At 41.2% G+C, this 22,881-nt stretch overlaps 1 pseudogene; it reads left to right on the forward strand.

Annotated features, from left to right (window-relative positions):
* Positions 1-22,881, forward strand: part of LOC141579009 (trafficking protein particle complex subunit 9 pseudogene) — a 168,473-nt pseudogene that overhangs the window by 35,771 nt on the left and 109,821 nt on the right.

The following is a 22,881-nucleotide window of genomic DNA, read 5'->3' on the forward strand; positions in this document are numbered from 1 at the left end:
GAAAAGAGAACTGTGGTGGTACAGGAAGGCCCCTAACTCCCTTCCCATTATTTCCTGAGAGTAAAAGCTGTTGAAAATTTGGTATATATATTTCATGACCTTTAGGCCTATGAGATACATATATATACACATATGAGAAATCAATGTATAGGTGTGTGTATATATGCTTTATTTAAAAATGAGACCATACTATATGTTTTTTCTGCAGCTCGCTTTATTCACTCAGGGGTATATCATGGACGTCCTCCCGCTCCAGACTCACCCGGTCCTTTCAGATAGATTGGAGGGGTCTCCTGATGTGCGGGTGTCGTCTCTTGTCCACGGACACATTTGGTGGGAGAGTGCTGTGGACAAAGCCCTGGACCAAAGCGAAACGCCAGCTCCCTCAGTGCCCGCAGCTCGCCTTGATTTACCGCATCATTGTCTTGATGGTGGACAGTTAAGTTTTCTCCATTTTCCACTGTCAGAAAGAATGTTTGAGTTGCATCCTTCTTGTACAGACCATCCTGTGATCTTGTATGTGTATTCCATTAGTTAAGGCTTCTGGAAATTTAGTCCCTAGATGTGACATTTACATTCATCACAGACTCCTTTCAAGTGACTAGAAATTCCTTCTCCATTGGGGAATGAAAAAATGCACAATTACTTATATAACCAATTCTCTACTGCTGGATATGATTTCACTTCAGTTTTTCTTCCCACCTTTGTAAACAGTGCTGTGTAAATGCCCTGATGGGTACATCTTTTTGGACTGATTTTTTTTTCCTAAAGGAAACGATTCCTAGAAGTGGAGTTGAGTCAGTGTGTATGTACGTTTTTCAGAGCTTACAAATCCATTGATATGTCATCCTCTGAAAAAGTCGCTCATGATTTGTTCTCCCACAGATGGACACTAGCTAGAATATCTTAAAAATATTTGCCAATATGATAAGCAAAAGTGCTTTTTCATTGTTTTTGTTTGCATTTGATGACCAGTGAAGTTTTGAGCATTTTTCACTCATTAGCCACTTGACTTTTTAAAATGAATGATTCCTTTTGTCCTTTGCCCACATTTAAGTGAGGGAGCTTCTTGTTGCTTTGTGACAGCTTTTTGTATGTTATGAAAATTAACTTCGTGAATTCATCAACATGTATCACAGAGCTTTTTCTTGTCATTTCTTTCCTTTCATTTTGTTCAGGAAGTTTTCTGATTTTTGTTGTGGCTCAAACTATTCTTAGGATAGTAAATGTCTTCCTTATGGGTTTTATCTTTGACATTATTCTTAGAAATACTCTCTTATAATGGAATAAATCTCTTCTGTAGGTTTTTTTAATCTCTAAGATGGAGATTATAATAGTACATGTTATAGTGAGGAGAAGTTGAGTTAATAAGAGCAAAGAGTTGTATTTGCTGTTACTAGTACTTTTTAATATTTACATCACTATCTGCAATTTATCTTGTGGTCATTATGACAGGAATGGAATTTATTCTTTCCAGGTGATTCTCTGTCCCAGGACAATTATTGAATTCATAATTTTCTCTTTGATTTGAAATCCCACCTGTACGAAATACTTACATACACTAGAGTCTCTTTTTGAGCTCATGGTTCCCTTCTGTCAATCTCCTTTCCTTACTCCAGCACCATATCTTACATATTGTAAAAATTTATTTAATAACTGGCAGTCTGATTTTTTTTTGATTCTTTTCTTCCATCCCAAATTTTCTTGTCAAGTATTATGACTTTATTTTTCCTGAAGAATTCCAAAATATTTTGTTCAAGTTAAAAAAATCAGATTGGAATTTTCATGGGATTTTTTAGTAAGTTTTGAATTATTCTTAGGAGAACTTACATCTTTACAAAACTGCTTTTCTCCATGCAATATGTTTATGTCTCTACATTCATACCTCTTACTTTAACCCTCAATACAGTCCTGAAGTTTCTCCATTTAGAATATGGGCATTATTTTTGAATTTATTCCAGATTATTGTTTGTGTTTTTGTTAATTTTGTAAGTGAGAATTTTTTGCTATTATATTTTTAAATGCTTAAAACTGACATTTAGAAAGGAAGATTCGGTTTGTCAATACTCACTTTGTAACTTGTCATTTAAAATTGTAAGTATTAAGTACTTGTTCCAGAATCCTCTTTTCTGTTTTTTAAAATTTTTTCCAAGATTCTCAAAATGTTCATAGCTAAGTAGTATAGGTGGGGACACAGATGGAGAGAGGTAGTGTGGCTCACGTACAAACTGTGAGCACTTTCATGGCTGCCTTTAGGCTGGAGAAGCCGCAGAAGAGCCCAGGTTAGACCAAGGGTGGCTTTGTATGCACTTGAAAGCCAGCTTTCCTGCCTGTATGGTGAAGCCTGGTGGGCATGGCAGGTAGATGACCAAGGTCTGATCAAGGTCTGATCAAGGTCATTGGCTGCACAGAGCGCTGTGTCTGTGAGAACTGGAGACCATTACCATGGGAAATGCTTGGCGCCAGGAACACTGCAGGGGAGCTGGGGAGCCTGTGTGTTAAGGATTTTCCAGCCCTGGGAGTGGGAAGATGAGACTCTACATTCAGATCTGAGTTTGAATTCATCCTCTCTTGTTTACTGGTCCTCTGACTTTTGTCAAGTTATCTACCCGCTTTGAACTCCTGTTTTCTTGTCTCTCAAAACAGGAGAATTACAGCCTGCTGCTAGAGTGTTTGATCAGGGTAAATGATTTGTGTCTATAAGATGCCACGTACAGTCACAATCTCAGTGAGAAATGGGCTGTCGCCTCTTCTTCTGCAACTCAGTGCTCCATAAGACATCGGGGGAAAGCCAGTCCCTAATTTGTATGTGATGCAATGAGGAACAAAATTAACGTCTTGCCTTTCCCTAGCAGTATTCTTACTTCTTTGCTTCATTTACCTCTTTCCTCCTTTACTCTCCCCTTTCACCTCCTCCACCAAAAGAGACTGAGTCTGTCTCAGAACACTACATTCAAATTACTTTAAATGTTGGCTCATCCCCATGAAATTACAGTGAAATTAAAAATAATCTGTACACGTCCCAGACATGATTATATTTGATTTACACACACACACACACACACACACACACACACACACACACACACACACACAATCAGGCTACCTCCCATTTGCTGAGGGAGAAGGACCACTTTTTCTGAGTTTTCATTCACTGAGCGTGAGAGCAAAGTCTCTTAAGCAGAAATTCGCCTGGCTTCTTGCATGGTTTTTTAAATTGGATTTCTGCTTTGTGTCCACAGAAATAGTCTCCTATTAGAAGAGGGGAAGTGGAGACATAGATATTCTGCTGAGATATTGGTGTCATCATATTTGAGTTGGAAAGGACTTACGACAGCATAGAGTCGTACCTTTTTATGGGTGAGAATCCATGATAGTGTAACTTGGACAAGAACCCGGGTCTTCTGTCTTCATGTCCACGCGGATGAAGAGGCAACTGGGTGGGGGATGGCAGGGATCCTTGCTTGAGTTCCGGGGTCTTGCTAGTTTCCATTGTTCAGCTGCCTTTAGTTTATGTCCATGTGGCCTCTCATGGGAAGGTCACTCTATCCTGATAGATTGAGTTTCTAATCAGTAAAAAGGTCTGGACCCACTCATGTTTCCCAGAGATTTTCTGCTGACCTGCTGACACTTTATATACATGAGACCTAAGAAACTGCTGGATATAAAATCCTTATTGTTATCATTTGCCCTCGAGTTCCACAGGAATGGGGTGCTGTCTCAGGCTGTCTAAGGCCAGCTCTGAACAAAGATAGGGTGATAGGCTGTGCAGCTGGACACTCCCCAGTCGAATGGGATTTCCAACTTAGTTTTTAGAATCAGGCAGATTAGTTCAAATCTTACCTTTACCAGTTATTAGCTTTGTGACCTTGAGGAAGAAACTTTACTTTTTTGGGGACAAATTTTCTTTATCTGTAAATAAGTTCAGTATTTATTTTAGGGTTTTTGTTTTAGAATTGAATGAGCTAATTCCCTCATTTATTCCTAAAATACTGATCACATGGTTCTATGCTGGTGACTTAGTGGTTGATTACTAAGGGACTCAGTAGTGAGAATGTGGGTGAGGCTCCCTGGATAATAGAGCTTATATTCCATGTTATGCTTGTAAAAGACTGGATTGCAGTGGAATTTTAGTAAATGTCCATTCCTTTCCTAATCGCCATTGATTGTGTATATATCTGTATACTAATATATGAACAATTTTTTATTGCAATTTAAGTCTTTTTGTAGTATTTAAAGTATGCAACTATAACAAAAAGGCGTGAAATAAAATGATTTGACTTTTATTTTCTTTTCAATAAGCAAAACAAAATAAAATAGAAAAGAAAAGAAAAAGTTTTGAAGGAGTAGAAATAATTTTATTTCTGTGGAATCGACTCCCTATGTTAGGTTTTTCGGTTGTGTTCTTAAACAGCATATAAAATTGACAGGTTTTGACTTCAGTGTTGATAGCTAGGTGAGTATAGTTTCTTTTTGTGGTTGTCTTTGATGAATTATTTGCACTAGATCATAAATAATGTGCATGTTACATATTGGAAACGAGGAAACAGTGGAGACATACTACCTCCAATGCAGTCATTTTGTTACCGAGTCCAAACTCATTCTGCTCACCAAATGACAGGCCAATAAACTGGGAGATGAGGTGTTGGAGCAAGGAATAGTGACTTTATTTGCAAAGCTGGCAGACCCAGAAAATGGCAGACTGATGTCCTGGAGAACCATCTTCCCCAAGTCAGAATTGAGTCTCCTTTTATACTAAAAAGGAGCGGGACTGCAGTTGGTTGTTGGAAACTTCTTGTTGTATGAATTGCTTGTCCTTTGAATCCGCTGTTCTTGCAGCTGTCCATGTGGATCAAATCATGTTGCCCCTGTAAAACCTCCAAAAATAAAACAAAGTTATTCTCTATTTTGCAACTTGCCATCTCTACATAAGTGCAGATTAGTTAGCATCCTTCAAGATCACGGCCAGGAGAAGAGGCTGTCCTGGATATTTCAGTCTAAAGGCAACTTTCTTTTACAAATGGTGCCGAGATAGCAAGTCTGAGACTAGAAAAGAGGGCACAGGGTTAAAGCCAAAGGGACAGACCTAACATGGGGTCAAAATTGTTCTTTTCTATTACAATTACAATTCCCTTTTCTGCTTTATAGATAATTTTAGTAAGAAACATGAGCAATTTTGTATTTTTGCTTCTTAATAACCGATAAGTGGGCCAACTATATTTTTGTGAGCAGGGATGCTGTGCGGGCATAGGGATCACAGCAAACTCTTGTTGGGGGTGGCCGACCCTGGAACATGTCTGATGCCCCGTGAGTGTTGGTGAGGGTCCCCCTAGCCAGCGGCTCTCTTCAGGAGCCAGCATATGGGCATTGATATCTGGAGACCTCATTTTCGGCTGCAGGAAATTTTTTAGATACTGCGATTGAAAAATCACTCCAGCTGGGGATAATTAGGGAAAAAAGGAAAAGGAAAAGGGTTTGGAGTAGAGTAGAAGAGAAGGACATCAGATCACGGAGACTGAGTGCTTGGCAGCGGGGCTTCGGGGGAGAGGGGAGCAGACGTGGGGAGGGGCCTGGCCCCGGAACCAGCTCCTGCACCTGTCCCCGTGCCCAAGCCACATAGCTCTTAATTGGGCCACCTCTCTGGGCTGGATGTCACCCTGGGCAGAACCTTGAGAATCGAAGGTAAGGGGTGGGCAGCACTCACCTAGGGGGTCACTATGGACTTCGGTCAAGTCCACAGTGCCTTTTCTGGTCATGGGTCTTCACTTGTCCTTTATCTCAGGATCTGAGGAGGAGGAGAAAGGAACTCAGGTAGAGATCCAGGAAGATATCCGACTGTGGACTGTGTTAAGAGAGGACAGACACAGTGACACGGGGAGCGAGGACACTTGCAGCAAATTAAAATGACTTCACAACTATGGCTTCAGAGTTGCAGGTGTGAGAGAGCCTAAGCCTGTCTCAGAGTGCAGGGGACAAGTGGAAAGGAATGGCAAAATTTCCACTGAAAATTGAAATTTTGTTAAATAGCCTGCTACTGTTGCTTGTATCACTTGAATGAATGCAGGCATATTTCTGTGGGCATTTATAGGTTCACTCAACCCCACCAGCCCCTCTTGCCCCCATCGGGGATGGGATTTCTCAAGCACAGTGCCCCTCCTGCTTGGGTGGGCCACGCTGCGTGTCCTCGCCTGGGGCCGGGCTGCTGCAGGGCACTGAGTCCCCGAGGCGTGGCTTGGGAGACACGACAGGAACACCTCTGCTCTCGAATGAGGGCCTCCTTTTCCCCCTGCAGTGTAAGAATGCCGGTGACTGAGTTAGAAGCATGCTCCCAAGCTGTCCGTGTCCTTGCCATTCAGAAGCGGACAATGGAAGCTTCCAAATTTCTCCAGAATGCGTTCTACATTCACCTTCGGCAGGTGAGTGTATGTCTTTACACAAGTGGAGGAATTACTGCCGTTTTCCTGGAACTTACTCACCACTAGTCCATCTGATTTTTCTGTGCTAGGATTCAGTATGGCCTGCTAAAATATCTGGAGTCAGATCTTGAAACACTGATGAAGAGGATCATTTATTTTATTTCTATATATGATAGCCTTTTACTTTCAAAATTCAGAATTTTTAGTTCTTTCAGGAATTTTGGGGGGGTTGGCGAAACAACTTTGCTCTTACCATCTTTGAGACCTGTTGCTTTGTGCCTCTCACCTGTCCAACTGTCCATTTCTCTACCCACTCATTCTTCTGACTTGTTCCAAAAAGCATTTCATGCAGCTTACAGAAGAACAGATACCAAATAAACAGGTGAGAAAATGGGGCCAAGTTCAGACAGTGAGGCTAGGAGGCGAGCCTGTGTGGGGGTGGCAGGCATGAGAGACACGCGTCTGCCCTGTGACTTATAAGATCGACAGCAAGAGTGTGCCTGAGGCTCCCAGCAGACACAGGGAAACAGGGTTTGTGGGAGATGCTCGCTGGCTGTGAAATAAATAAGTGGCTGAGGAGAAGCCCAGCCTTTCCAGCTACTAAGGCTTAGGAGAATATTTTGAGTGTCTTCAACATCAGAGTATTTCATCTTTTCTTTTGTCAGAGTTCTACATATAGTTGGTTACATTCTGTACCTGGAAATTTCTACAAAATTTCTTCCCACGTGAGTCCCATGACTCGGGAATGGGGTGGTTCTGCTCATTGACTGGGGTTGGCCAGAAACCGAAAATGACAGCTTCAAAGAAGCCTGGGATTTGTCAGTTATGTTTTGTCAGTACTGTAGAGTTCAAAAAATGCTTTCACAGTATCTCTCCATCTGAGGCGGCAGCGTGCTCTCTTACCAGCATCAGGAGCTCAGGGCCACGGGATGGTGGGGGCTGACTGCATTGCCGTCAAGACGGCTGAGCTAGTCACTGCAGGTGTGGTTCTTTTACGTAAGGCCTTTCATGTTCTTTACTTGAATGTTTCAACAGGGAGTTAATTAACTGAGTCAATTAACATTTAATAAATATGATGCTTTGTTGAAAAGACAGTTATAGACAGAATATAAGCTCTGAAGCCTTTAAAAACGGTTTCATTACTGAAATTTCAGTAGGGGAGATACACAGTTTATCTTATTTATGCCTCTCTTTTAAAGTAACAAAGAAACAAGACAGAAAAGGCAGAGGATGGTTTCTGTTCTTCCTTTCTGCTTGCAGGTGCCCTCACCTCCAGTAGCATCCATCCAGACACCGGAATTGACACTGGCCGTGCTCAGAACTGCCTCAGCCCTGAAGACACAACTGACAAATAGAAGGGGGCCACGCCCTGTTACAGCAGGTGCTCTCACTTTGTGGATCCTTATGTAACTGAGCGGTGTTAATCAGGATTGCCCGTTTTACATTGTGTGGCGCTGCTGCGGTGTCTCCTAGTTACTTGTCTCTGTAAGTATTCATGTATTATTCCCCACTGCGTGGTACTACACGTCTCAAAATGCTATTTTCAGATGAAAACTAATGTGCATTTAATATAATATGTCTGGAAAAAGGGGCAAAAGATTCTATCCTGGTCCCGCTACTCAGAGATAATAATTAACAATTTAACATTCATTTTCTGTTCTTTTCGTCAGTGTGTATCATCTCTGTCATAAAAACCAGTGAGCACTCCGTCCCTGTTTACTGTTCGGAGACCTCCATTTTCCATTCGGCTTATTACATGTTTTTCTACAATATTCTATCTCCCCTGGCATGATTTTTAAAGACCAGTGTAGCATTCTGTCTTATGGAGGCATCGTCCATTTTACTTCGGACTTAAATAAACTTTTAAATTCCAAGTATACTTAACTGAAATACTGAAAAGAGAACTGTGGTGGTACAGGAAGGCCCCTAACTCCCTTCCCATTATTTCCTGAGAGTAAAAGCTGTTGAAAATTTGGTATATATATTTCATGACCTTTAGGCCTATGAGATACATATATATACACATATGAGAAATCAATGTATAGGTGTGTGTATATATGCTTTATTTAAAAATGAGACCATACTATATGTTTTTTCTGCAGCTCGCTTTATTCACTCAGGGGTATATCATGGACGTCCTCCCGCTCCAGACTCACCCGGTCCTTTCAGATAGATTGGAGGGGTCTCCTGATGTGCGGGTGTCGTCTCTTGTCCACGGACACATTTGGTGGGAGAGTGCTGTGGACAAGGCCCTGGACCAAAGCGAAACGCCAGCTCCCTCAGTGCCCGCAGCTCGCCTTGATTTACCGCATCATTGTCTTGATGGTGGACAGTTAAGTTTTCTCCATTTTCCACTGTCAGAAAGAATGTTTGAGTTGCATCCTTCTTGTACAGACCATCCTGTGATCTTGTATGTGTATTCCATTAGTTAAGGCTTCTGGAAATTTAGTCCCTAGATGTGACATTTACATTCATCACAGACTCCTTTCAAGTGACTAGAAATTCCTTCTCCATTGGGGAATGAAAAAATGCACAATTACTTATATAACCAATTCTCTACTGCTGGATATGATTTCACTTCAGTTTTTCTTCCCACCTTTGTAAACAGTGCTGTGTAAATGCCCTGATGGGTACATCTTTTTGGACTGATTTTTTTTTCCTAAAGGAAACGATTCCTAGAAGTGGAGTTGAGTCAGTGTGTATGTACGTTTTTCAGAGCTTACAAATCCATTGATATGTCATCCTCTGAAAAAGTCGCTCATGATTTGTTCTCCCACAGATGGACACTAGCTAGAATATCTTAAAAATATTTGCCAATATGATAAGCAAAAGTGCTTTTTCATTGTTTTTGTTTGCATTTGATGACCAGTGAAGTTTTGAGCATTTTTCACTCATTAGCCACTTGACTTTTTAAAATGAATGATTCCTTTTGTCCTTTGCCCACATTTAAGTGAGGGAGCTTCTTGTTGCTTTGTGACAGCTTTTTGTATGTTATGAAAATTAACTTCGTGAATTCATCAACATGTATCACAGAGCTTTTTCTTGTCATTTCTTTCCTTTCATTTTGTTCAGGAAGTTTTCTGATTTTTGTTGTGGCTCAAACTATTCTTAGGATAGTAAATGTCTTCCTTATGGGTTTTATCTTTGACATTATTCTTAGAAATACTCTCTTATAATGGAATAAATCTCTTCTGTAGGTTTTTTTAATCTCTAAGATGGAGATTATAATAGTACATGTTATAGTGAGGAGAAGTTGAGTTAATAAGAGCAAAGAGTTGTATTTGCTGTTACTAGTACTTTTTAATATTTACATCACTATCTGCAATTTATCTTGTGGTCATTATGACAGGAATGGAATTTATTCTTTCCAGGTGATTCTCTGTCCCAGGACAATTATTGAATTCATAATTTTCTCTTTGATTTGAAATCCCACCTGTACGAAATACTTACATACACTAGAGTCTCTTTTTGAGCTCATGGTTCCCTTCTGTCAATCTCCTTTCCTTACTCCAGCACCATATCTTACATATTGTAAAAATTTATTTAATAACTGGCAGTCTGATTTTTTTTTGATTCTTTTCTTCCATCCCAAATTTTCTTGTCAAGTATTATGACTTTATTTTTCCTGAAGAATTCCAAAATATTTTGTTCAAGTTAAAAAAATCAGATTGGAATTTTCATGGGATTTTTTAGTAAGTTTTGAATTATTCTTAGGAGAACTTACATCTTTACAAAACTGCTTTTCTCCATGCAATATGTTTATGTCTCTACATTCATACCTCTTACTTTAACCCTCAATAGAGTCCTGAAGTTTCTCCATTTAGAATATGGGCATTATTTTTGAATTTATTCCAGATTATTGTTTGTGTTTTTGTTAATTTTGTAAGTGAGAATTTTTTGCTATTATATTTTTAAATGCTTAAAACTGACATTTAGAAAGGAAGATTCGGTTTGTCAATACTCACTTTGTAACTTGTCATTTAAAATTGTAAGTATTAAGTACTTGTTCCAGAATCCTCTTTTCTGTTTTTTAAAATTTTTTCCAAGATTCTCAAAATGTTCATAGCTAAGTAGTATAGGTGGGGACACAGATGGAGAGAGGTAGTGTGGCTCACGTACAAACTGTGAGCACTTTCATGGCTGCCTTTAGGCTGGAGAAGCCGCAGAAGAGCCCAGGTTAGACCAAGGGTGGCTTTGTATGCACTTGAAAGCCAGCTTTCCTGCCTGTATGGTGAAGCCTGGTGGGCATGGCAGGTAGATGACCAAGGTCTGATCAAGGTCTGATCAAGGTCATTGGCTGCACAGAGCGCTGTGTCTGTGAGAACTGGAGACCATTACCATGGGAAATGCTTGGCGCCAGGAACACTGCAGGGGAGCTGGGGAGCCTGTGTGTTAAGGATTTTCCAGCCCTGGGAGTGGGAAGATGAGACTCTACATTCAGATCTGAGTTTGAATTCATCCTCTCTTGTTTACTGGTCCTCTGACTTTTGTCAAGTTATCTACCCGCTTTGAACTCCTGTTTTCTTGTCTCTCAAAACAGGAGAATTACAGCCTGCTGCTAGAGTGTTTGATCAGGGTAAATGATTTGTGTCTATAAGATGCCACGTACAGTCACAATCTCAGTGAGAAATGGGCTGTCGCCTCTTCTTCTGCAACTCAGTGCTCCATAAGACATCGGGGGAAAGCCAGTCCCTAATTTGTATGTGATGCAATGAGGAACAAAATTAACGTCTTGCCTTTCCCTAGCAGTATTCTTACTTCTTTGCTTCATTTACCTCTTTCCTCCTTTACTCTCCCCTTTCACCTCCTCCACCAAAAGAGACTGAGTCTGTCTCAGAACACTACATTCAAATTACTTTAAATGTTGGCTCATCCCCATGAAATTACAGTGAAATTAAAAATAATCTGTACACGTCCCAGACATGATTATATTTGATTTACACACACACACACACACACACACACACACACACACACACACACACAATCAGGCTACCTCCCATTTGCTGAGGGAGAAGGACCACTTTTTCTGAGTTTTCATTCACTGAGCGTGAGAGCAAAGTCTCTTAAGCAGAAATTCGCCTGGCTTCTTGCATGGTTTTTTAAATTGGATTTCTGCTTTGTGTCCACAGAAATAGTCTCCTATTAGAAGAGGGGAAGTGGAGACATAGATATTCTGCTGAGATATTGGTGTCATCATATTTGAGTTGGAAAGGACTTACGACAGCATAGAGTCGTACCTTTTTATGGGTGAGAATCCATGATAGTGTAACTTGGACAAGAACCCGGGTCTTCTGTCTTCATGTCCACGCGGATGAAGAGGCAACTGGGTGGGGGATGGCAGGGATCCTTGCTTGAGTTCCGGGGTCTTGCTAGTTTCCATTGTTCAGCTGCCTTTAGTTTATGTCCATGTGGCCTCTCATGGGAAGGTCACTCTATCCTGATAGATTGAGTTTCTAATCAGTAAAAAGGTCTGGACCCACTCATGTTTCCCAGAGATTTTCTGCTGACCTGCTGACACTTTATATACATGAGACCTAAGAAACTGCTGGATATAAAATCCTTATTGTTATCATTTGCCCTCGAGTTCCACAGGAATGGGGTGCTGTCTCAGGCTGTCTAAGGCCAGCTCTGAACAAAGATAGGGTGATAGGCTGTGCAGCTGGACACTCCCCAGTCGAATGGGATTTCCAACTTAGTTTTTAGAATCAGGCAGATTAGTTCAAATCTTACCTTTACCAGTTATTAGCTTTGTGACCTTGAGGAAGAAACTTTACTTTTTTGGGGACAAATTTTCTTTATCTGTAAATAAGTTCAGTATTTATTTTAGGGTTTTTGTTTTAGAATTGAATGAGCTAATTCCCTCATTTATTCCTAAAATACTGATCACATGGTTCTATGCTGGTGACTTAGTGGTTGATTACTAAGGGACTCAGTAGTGAGAATGTGGGTGAGGCTCCCTGGATAATAGAGCTTATATTCCATGTTATGCTTGTAAAAGACTGGATTGCAGTGGAATTTTAGTAAATGTCCATTCCTTTCCTAATCGCCATTGATTGTGTATATATCTGTATACTAATATATGAACAATTTTTTATTGCAATTTAAGTCTTTTTGTAGTATTTAAAGTATGCAACTATAACAAAAAGGCGTGAAATAAAATGATTTGACTTTTATTTTCTTTTCAATAAGCAAAACAAAATAAAATAGAAAAGAAAAGAAAAAGTTTTGAAGGAGTAGAAATAATTTTATTTCTGTGGAATCGACTCCCTATGTTAGGTTTTTCGGTTGTGTTCTTAAACAGCATATAAAATTGACAGGTTTTGACTTCAGTGTTGATAGCTAGGTGAGTATAGTTTCTTTTTGTGGTTGTCTTTGATGAATTATTTGCACTAGATCATAAATAATGTGCATGTTACATATTGGAAACGAGGAAACAGTGGAGACATACTACCTCCAATGCAGTCATTTTGTTACCGAGTCCAAACTCATTCTGCTCACCAAATGACAGGCCAATAAACTGGGAGATGAGGTGTTGGAGCAAGGAATAGTGACTTTATTTGCAAAGCTGGCAGACCCAGAAAATGGCAGACTGATGTCCTGGAGAACCATCTTCCCCAAGTCAGAATTGAGTCTCCTTTTATACTAAAAAGGAGCGGGACTGCAGTTGGTTGTTGGAAACTTCTTGTTGTATGAATTGCTTGTCCTTTGAATCCGCTGTTCTTGCAGCTGTCCATGTGGATCAAATCATGTTGCCCCTGTAAAACCTCCAAAAATAAAACAAAGTTATTCTCTATTTTGCAACTTGCCATCTCTACATAAGTGCAGATTAGTTAGCATCCTTCAAGATCACGGCCAGGAGAAGAGGCTGTCCTGGATATTTCAGTCTAAAGGCAACTTTCTTTTACAAATGGTGCCGAGATAGCAAGTCTGAGACTAGAAAAGAGGGCACAGGGTTAAAGCCAAAGGGACAGACCTAACATGGGGTCAAAATTGTTCTTTTCTATTACAATTACAATTCCCTTTTCTGCTTTATAGATAATTTTAGTAAGAAACATGAGCAATTTTGTATTTTTGCTTCTTAATAACCGATAAGTGGGCCAACTATATTTTTGTGAGCAGGGATGCTGTGCGGGCATAGGGATCACAGCAAACTCTTGTTGGGGGTGGCCGACCCTGGAACATGTCTGATGCCCCGTGAGTGTTGGTGAGGGTCCCCCTAGCCAGCGGCTCTCTTCAGGAGCCAGCATATGGGCATTGATATCTGGAGACCTCATTTTCGGCTGCAGGAAATTTTTTAGATACTGCGATTGAAAAATCACTCCAGCTGGGGATAATTAGGGAAAAAAGGAAAAGGAAAAGGGTTTGGAGTAGAGTAGAAGAGAAGGACATCAGATCACGGAGACTGAGTGCTTGGCAGCGGGGCTTCGGGGGAGAGGGGAGCAGACGTGGGGAGGGGCCTGGCCCCGGAACCAGCTCCTGCACCTGTCCCCGTGCCCAAGCCACATAGCTTTTAATTGGGCCACCTCTCTGGGCTGGATGTCACCCTGGGCAGAACCTTGAGAATCGAAGGTAAGGGGTGGGCAGCACTCACCTAGGGGGTCACTATGGACTTCGGTCAAGTCCACAGTGCCTTTTCTGGTCATGGGTCTTCACTTGTCCTTTATCTCAGGATCTGAGGATGAGGAGAAAGGAACTCAGGTAGAGATCCAGGAAGATATCCGACTGTGGACTGTGTTAAGAGAGGACAGACACAGTGACACGGGGAGCGAGGACACTTGCAGCAAATTAAAATGACTTCACAACTATGGCTTCAGAGTTGCAGGTGTGAGAGAGCCTAAGCCTGTCTCAGAGTGCAGGGGACAAGTGGAAAGGAATGGCAAAATTTCCACTGAAAATTGAAATTTTGTTAAATAGCCTGCTACTGTTGCTTGTATCACTTGAATGAATGCAGGCATATTTCTGTGGGCATTTATAGGTTCACTCAACCCCACCAGCCCCTCTTGCCCCCATCGGGGATGGGATTTCTCAAGCACAGTGCCCCTCCTGCTTGGGTGGGCCACGCTGCGTGTCCTCGCCTGGGGCCGGGCTGCTGCAGGGCACTGAGTCCCCGAGGCGTGGCTTGGGAGACACGACAGGAACACCTCTGCTCTCGAATGAGGGCCTCCTTTTCCCCCTGCAGTGTAAGAATGCCGGTGACTGAGTTAGAAGCATGCTCCCAAGCTGTCCGTGTCCTTGCCATTCAGAAGCGGACAATGGAAGCTTCCAAATTTCTCCAGAATGCGTTCTACATTCACCTTCGGCAGGTGAGTGTATGTCTTTACACAAGTGGAGGAATTACTGCCGTTTTCCTGGAACTTACTCACCACTAGTCCATCTGATTTTTCTGTGCTAGGATTCAGTATGGCCTGCTAAAATATCTGGAGTCAGATCTTGAAACACTGATGAAGAGGATCATTTATTTTATTTCTATATATGATAGCCTTTTACTTTCAAAATTCAGAATTTTTAGTTCTTTCAGGAATTTTGGGGGGGTTGGCGAAACAACTTTGCTCTTACCATCTTTGAGACCTGTTGCTTTGTGCCTCTCACCTGTCCAACTGTCCATTTCTCTACCCACTCATTCTTCTGACTTGTTCCAAAAAGCATTTCATGCAGCTTACAGAAGAACAGATACCAAATAAACAGGTGAGAAAATGGGGCCAAGTTCAGACAGTGAGGCTAGGAGGCGAGCCTGTGTGGGGGTGGCAGGCATGAGAGACACGCGTCTGCCCTGTGACTTATAAGATCGACAGCAAGAGTGTGCCTGAGGTTCCCAGCAGACACAGGGAAACAGGGTTTGTGGGAGATGCTCGCTGGCTGTGAAATAAATAAGTGGCTGAGGAGAAGCCCAGCCTTTCCAGCTACTAAGGCTTAGGAGAATATTTTGAGTGTCTTCAACATCAGAGTATTTCATCTTTTCTTTTGTCAGAGTTCTACATATAGTTGGTTACATTCTGTACCTGGAAATTTCTACAAAATTTCTTCCCACGTGAGTCCCATGACTCGGGAATGGGGTGGTTCTGCTCATTGACTGGGGTTGGCCAGAAACCGAAAATGACAGCTTCAAAGAAGCCTGGGATTTGTCAGTTATGTTTTGTCAGTACTGTAGAGTTCAAAAAATGCTTTCACAGTATCTCTCCATCTGAGGCGGCAGCGTGCTCTCTTACCAGCATCAGGAGCTCAGGGCCACGGGATGGTGGGGGCTGACTGCATTGCCGTCAAGACGGCTGAGCTAGTCACTGCAGGTGTGGTTCTTTTACGTAAGGCCTTTCATGTTCTTTACTTGAATGTTTCAACAGGGAGTTAATTAACTGAGTCAATTAACATTTAATAAATATGATGCTTTGTTGAAAAGACAGTTATAGACAGAATATAAGCTCTGAAGCCTTTAAAAACGGTTTCATTACTGAAATTTCAGTAGGGGAGATACACAGTTTATCTTATTTATGCCTCTCTTTTAAAGTAACAAAGAAACAAGACAGAAAAGGCAGAGGATGGTTTCTGTTCTTCCTTTCTGCTTGCAGGTGCCCTCACCTCCAGTAGCATCCATCCAGACACCGGAATTGACACTGGCCGTGCTCAGAACTGCCTCAGCCCTGAAGACACAACTGACAAATAGAAGGGGGCCACGCCCTGTTACAGCAGGTGCTCTCACTTTGTGGATCCTTATGTAACTGAGCGGTGTTAATCAGGATTGCCCGTTTTACATTGTGTGGCGCTGCTGCGGTGTCTCCTAGTTACTTGTCTCTGTAAGTATTCATGTATTATTCCCCACTGCGTGGTACTACACGTCTCAAAATGCTATTTTCAGATGAAAACTAATGTGCATTTAATATAATATGTCTGGAAAAAGGGGCAAAAGATTCTATCCTGGTCCCGCTACTCAGAGATAATAATTAACAATTTAACATTCATTTTCTGTTCTTTTCGTCAGTGTGTATCATCTCTGTCATAAAAACCAGTGAGCACTCCGTCCCTGTTTACTGTTCGGAGACCTCCATTTTCCATTCGGCTTATTACATGTTTTTCTACAATATTCTATCTCCCCTGGCATGATTTTTAAAAACCAGTGTAGCATTCTGTCTTATGGAGGCATCGTCCATTTTACTTCGGACTTAAATAAACTTTTAAATTCCAAGTATACTTAACTGAAATACTGAAAAGAGAACTGTGGTGGTACAGGAAGGCCCCTAACTCCCTTCCCATTATTTCCTGAGAGTAAAAGCTGTTGAAAATTTGGTATATATATTTCATGACCTTTAGGCCTATGAGATACATATATATACACATATGAGAAATCAATGTATAGGTGTGTGTATATATGCTTTATTTAAAAATGAGACCATACTATATGTTTTTTCTGCAGCTCGCTTTATTCACTCAGGGGTATATCATGGACGTCCTCCCGCTCCAGACTCACCCGGTCCTTTCAGATAGATTGGAGGGGTCTCCTGATGTGCGGGTGTCGTCTCTTGTCCACGGACACATTTGGTGGGAGAGTGCTGTGGACAAAGCCCTGGACCAAAGCGAAACGCCAGCTCCCTCAGTGCCCGCAGCTCGCCTTGATTTACCGCATCATTGTCTTGATGGTGGACAGTTAAGTTTTCTCCATTTTCCACTGTCAGAAAGAATGTTTGAGTTGCATCCTTCTTGTACAGACCATCCTGTGATCTTGTATGTGTATTCCATTAGTTAAGGCTTCTGGAAATTTAGTCCCTAGATGTGACATTTACATTCATCACAGACTCCTTTCAAGTGACTAGAAATTCCTTCTCCATTGGGGAATGAAAAAATGCACAATTACTTATATAACCAATTCTCTACTGCTGGATATGATTTCACTTCAGTTTTTCTTCCCACCTTTGTAAACAGTGCTGTGTAAATGCCCTGATGGGTACATCTTTTTGGACTGATTTTTTTTTCCTAAAGGAAACGATTCCTAGAAGTGGAGTTGAGTCAGTGTGTATGTACGTTTTTCAGAGCTTACAAATCCATTGATATGTCATCCTCTGAAAAAGTCGCTCATGATTTGTTCTCCCACAGATGGACACTAGCTAGAATATCTTAAAAATATTTGCCAATATGATAAGCAAAAGTGCTTTTTCATTGTTTTTGTTTGCATTTGATGACCAGTGAAGTTTTGAGCATTTTTCACTCATTAGCCACTTGACTTTTTAAAATGAATGATTCCTTTTGTCCTTTGCCCACATTTAAGTGAGGGAGCTTCTTGTTGCTTTGTGACAGCTTTTTGTATGTTATGAAAATTAACTTCGTGAATTCATCAACATGTATCACAGAGCTTTTTCTTGTCATTTCTTTCCTTTCATTTTGTTCAGGAAGTTTTCTGATTTTTGTTGTGGCTCAAACTATTCTTAGGATAGTAAATGTCTTCCTTATGGGTTTTATCTTTGACATTATTCTTAGAAATACTCTCTTATAATGGAATAAATCTCTTCTGTAGGTTTTTTTAATCTCTAAGATGGAGATTATAATAGTACATGTTATAGTGAGGAGAAGTTGAGTTAATAAGAGCAAAGAGTTGTATTTGCTGTTACTAGTACTTTTTAATATTTACATCACTATCTGCAATTTATCTTGTGGTCATTATGACAGGAATGGAATTTATTCTTTCCAGGTGATTCTCTGTCCCAGGACAATTATTGAATTCATAATTTTCTCTTTGATTTGAAATCCCACCTGTACGAAATACTTACATACACTAGAGTCTCTTTTTGAGCTCATGGTTCCCTTCTGTCAATCTCCTTTCCTTACTCCAGCACCATATCTTACATATTGTAAAAATTTATTTAATAACTGGCAGTCTGATTTTTTTTTGATTCTTTTCTTCCATCCCAAATTTTCTTGTCAAGTATTATGACTTTATTTTTCCTGAAGAATTCCAAAATATTTTGTTCAAGTTAAAAAAATCAGATTGGAATTTTCATGGGATTTTTTAGTAAGTTTTGAATTATTCTTAGGAGAACTTACATCTTTACAAAACTGCTTTTCTCCATGCAATATGTTTATGTCTCTACATTCATACCTCTTACTTTAACCCTCAATACAGTCCTGAAGTTTCTCCATTTAGAATATGGGCATTATTTTTGAATTTATTCCAGATTATTGTTTGTGTTTTTGTTAATTTTGTAAGTGAGAATTTTTTGCTATTATATTTTTAAATGCTTAAAACTGACATTTAGAAAGGAAGATTCGGTTTGTCAATACTCACTTTGTAACTTGTCATTTAAAATTGTAAGTATTAAGTACTTGTTCCAGAATCCTCTTTTCTGTTTTTTAAAATTTTTTCCAAGATTCTCAAAATGTTCATAGCTAAGTAGTATAGGTGGGGACACAGATGGAGAGAGGTAGTGTGGCTCACGTACAAACTGTGAGCACTTTCATGGCTGCCTTTAGGCTGGAGAAGCCGCAGAAGAGCCCAGGTTAGACCAAGGGTGGCTTTGTATGCACTTGAAAGCCAGCTTTCCTGCCTGTATGGTGAAGCCTGGTGGGCATGGCAGGTAGATGACCAAGGTCTGATCAAGGTCTGATCAAGGTCATTGGCTGCACAGAGCGCTGTGTCTGTGAGAACTGGAGACCATTACCATGGGAAATGCTTGGCGCCAGGAACACTGCAGGGGAGCTGGGGAGCCTGTGTGTTAAGGATTTTCCAGCCCTGGGAGTGGGAAGATGAGACTCTACATTCAGATCTGAGTTTGAATTCATCCTCTCTTGTTTACTGGTCCTCTGACTTTTGTCAAGTTATCTACCCGCTTTGAACTCCTGTTTTCTTGTCTCTCAAAACAGGAGAATTACAGCCTGCTGCTAGAGTGTTTGATCAGGGTAAATGATTTGTGTCTATAAGATGCCACGTACAGTCACAATCTCAGTGAGAAATGGGCTGTCGCCTCTTCTTCTGCAACTCAGTGCTCCATAAGACATCGGGGGAAAGCCAGTCCCTAATTTGTATGTGATGCAATGAGGAACAAAATTAACGTCTTGCCTTTCCCTAGCAGTATTCTTACTTCTTTGCTTCATTTACCTCTTTCCTCCTTTACTCTCCCCTTTCACCTCCTCCACCAAAAGAGACTGAGTCTGTCTCAGAACACTACATTCAAATTACTTTAAATGTTGGCTCATCCCCATGAAATTACAGTGAAATTAAAAATAATCTGTACACGTCCCAGACATGATTATATTTGATTTACACACACACACACACACACACACACACACACACACACACACACACACACACACAATCAGGCTACCTCCCATTTGCTGAGGGAGAAGGACCATTTTTTCTGAGTTTTCATTCACTGAGCGTGAGAGCAAAGTCTCTTAAGCAGAAATTCGCCTGGCTTCTTGCATGGTTTTTTAAATTGGATTTCTGCTTTGTGTCCACAGAAATAGTCTCCTATTAGAAGAGGGGAAGTGGAGACATAGATATTCTGCTGAGATATTGGTGTCATCATATTTGAGTTGGAAAGGACTTACGACAGCATAGAGTCGTACCTTTTTATGGGTGAGAATCCATGATAGTGTAACTTGGACAAGAACCCGGGTCTTCTGTCTTCATGTCCACGCGGATGAAGAGGCAACTGGGTGGGGGATGGCAGGGATCCTTGCTTGAGTTCCGGGGTCTTGCTAGTTTCCATTGTTCAGCTGCCTTTAGTTTATGTCCATGTGGCCTCTCATGGGAAGGTCACTCTATCCTGATAGATTGAGTTTCTAATCAGTAAAAAGGTCTGGACCCACTCATGTTTCCCAGAGATTTTCTGCTGACCTGCTGACACTTTATATACATGAGACCTAAGAAACTGCTGGATATAAAATCCTTATTGTTATCATTTGCCCTCGAGTTCCACAGGAATGGGGTGCTGTCTCAGGCTGTCTAAGGCCAGCTCTGAACAAAGATAGGGTGATAGGCTGTGCAGCTGGACACTCCCCAGTCGAATGGGATTTCCAACTTAGTTTTTAGAATCAGGCAGATTAGTTCAAATCTTACCTTTACCAGTTATTAGCTTTGTGACCTTGAGGAAGAAACTTTACTTTTTTGGGGACAAATTTTCTTTATCTGTAAATAAGTTCAGTATTTATTTTAGGGTTTTTGTTTTAGAATTGAATGAGCTAATTCCCTCATTTATTCCTAAAATACTGATCACATGGTTCTATGCTGGTGACTTAGTGGTTGATTACTAAGGGACTCAGTAGTGAGAATGTGGGTGAGGCTCCCTGGATAATAGAGCTTATATTCCATGTTATGCTTGTAAAAGACTGGATTGCAGTGGAATTTTAGTAAATGTCCATTCCTTTCCTAATCGCCATTGATTGTGTATATATCTGTATACTAATATATGAACAATTTTTTATTGCAATTTAAGTCTTTTTGTAGTATTTAAAGTATGCAACTATAACAAAAAGGCGTGAAATAAAATGATTTGACTTTTATTTTCTTTTCAATAAGCAAAACAAAATAAAATAGAAAAGAAAAGAAAAAGTTTTGAAGGAGTAGAAATAATTTTATTTCTGTGGAATCGACTCCCTATGTTAGGTTTTTCGGTTGTGTTCTTAAACAGCATATAAAATTGACAGGTTTTGACTTCAGTGTTGATAGCTAGGTGAGTATAGTTTCTTTTTGTGGTTGTCTTTGATGAATTATTTGCACTAGATCATAAATAATGTGCATGTTACATATTGGAAACGAGGAAACAGTGGAGACATACTACCTCCAATGCAGTCATTTTGTTACCGAGTCCAAACTCATTCTGCTCACCAAATGACAGGCCAATAAACTGGGAGATGAGGTGTTGGAGCAAGGAATAGTGACTTTATTTGCAAAGCTGGCAGACCCAGAAAATGGCAGACTGATGTCCTGGAGAACCATCTTCCCCAAGTCAGAATTGAGTCTCCTTTTATACTAAAAAGGAGCGGGACTGCAGTTGGTTGTTGGAAACTTCTTGTTGTATGAATTGCTTGTCCTTTGAATCCGCTGTTCTTGCAGCTGTCCATGTGGATCAAATCATGTTGCCCCTGTAAAACCTCCAAAAATAAAACAAAGTTATTCTCTATTTTGCAACTTGCCATCTCTACATAAGTGCAGATTAGTTAGCATCCTTCAAGATCACGGCCAGGAGAAGAGGCTGTCCTGGATATTTCAGTCTAAAGGCAACTTTCTTTTACAAATGGTGCCGAGATAGCAAGTCTGAGACTAGAAAAGAGGGCACAGGGTTAAAGCCAAAGGGACAGACCTAACATGGGGTCAAAATTGTTCTTTTCTATTACAATTACAATTCCCTTTTCTGCTTTATAGATAATTTTAGTAAGAAACATGAGCAATTTTGTATTTTTGCTTCTTAATAACCGATAAGTGGGCCAACTATATTTTTGTGAGCAGGGATGCTGTGCGGGCATAGGGATCACAGCAAACTCTTGTTGGGGGTGGCCGACCCTGGAACATGTCTGATGCCCCGTGAGTGTTGGTGAGGGTCCCCCTAGCCAGCGGCTCTCTTCAGGAGCCAGCATATGGGCATTGATATCTGGAGACCTCATTTTCGGCTGCAGGAAATTTTTTAGATACTGCGATTGAAAAATCACTCCAGCTGGGGATAATTAGGGAAAAAAGGAAAAGGAAAAGGGTTTGGAGTAGAGTAGAAGAGAAGGACATCAGATCACGGAGACTGAGTGCTTGGCAGCGGGGCTTCGGGGGAGAGGGGAGCAGACGTGGGGAGGGGCCTGGCCCCGGAACCAGCTCCTGCACCTGTCCCCGTGCCCAAGCCACATAGCTCTTAATTGGGCCACCTCTCTGGGCTGGATGTCACCCTGGGCAGAACCTTGAGAATCGAAGGTAAGGGGTGGGCAGCACTCACCTAGGGGGTCACTATGGACTTCGGTCAAGTCCACAGTGCCTTTTCTGGTCATGGGTCTTCACTTGTCCTTTATCTCAGGATCTGAGGAGGAGGAGAAAGGAACTCAGGTAGAGATCCAGGAAGATATCCGACTGTGGACTGTGTTAAGAGAGGACAGACACAGTGACACGGGGAGCGAGGACACTTGCAGCAAATTAAAATGACTTCACAACTATGGCTTCAGAGTTGCAGGTGTGAGAGAGCCTAAGCCTGTCTCAGAGTGCAGGGGACAAGTGGAAAGGAATGGCAAAATTTCCACTGAAAATTGAAATTTTGTTAAATAGCCTGCTACTGTTGCTTGTATCACTTGAATGAATGCAGGCATATTTCTGTGGGCATTTATAGGTTCACTCAACCCCACCAGCCCCTCTTGCCCCCATCGGGGATGGGATTTCTCAAGCACAGTGCCCCTCCTGCTTGGGTGGGCCACGCTGCGTGTCCTCGCCTGGGGCCGGGCTGCTGCAGGGCACTGAGTCCCCGAGGCGTGGCTTGGGAGACACGACAGGAACACCTCTGCT

Source organism: Camelus bactrianus, chromosome 11 (genome assembly GCF_048773025.1).
Source record: "Camelus bactrianus isolate YW-2024 breed Bactrian camel chromosome 11, ASM4877302v1, whole genome shotgun sequence".
Taxonomy (NCBI): Eukaryota; Metazoa; Chordata; class Mammalia; order Artiodactyla; family Camelidae; genus Camelus; species Camelus bactrianus.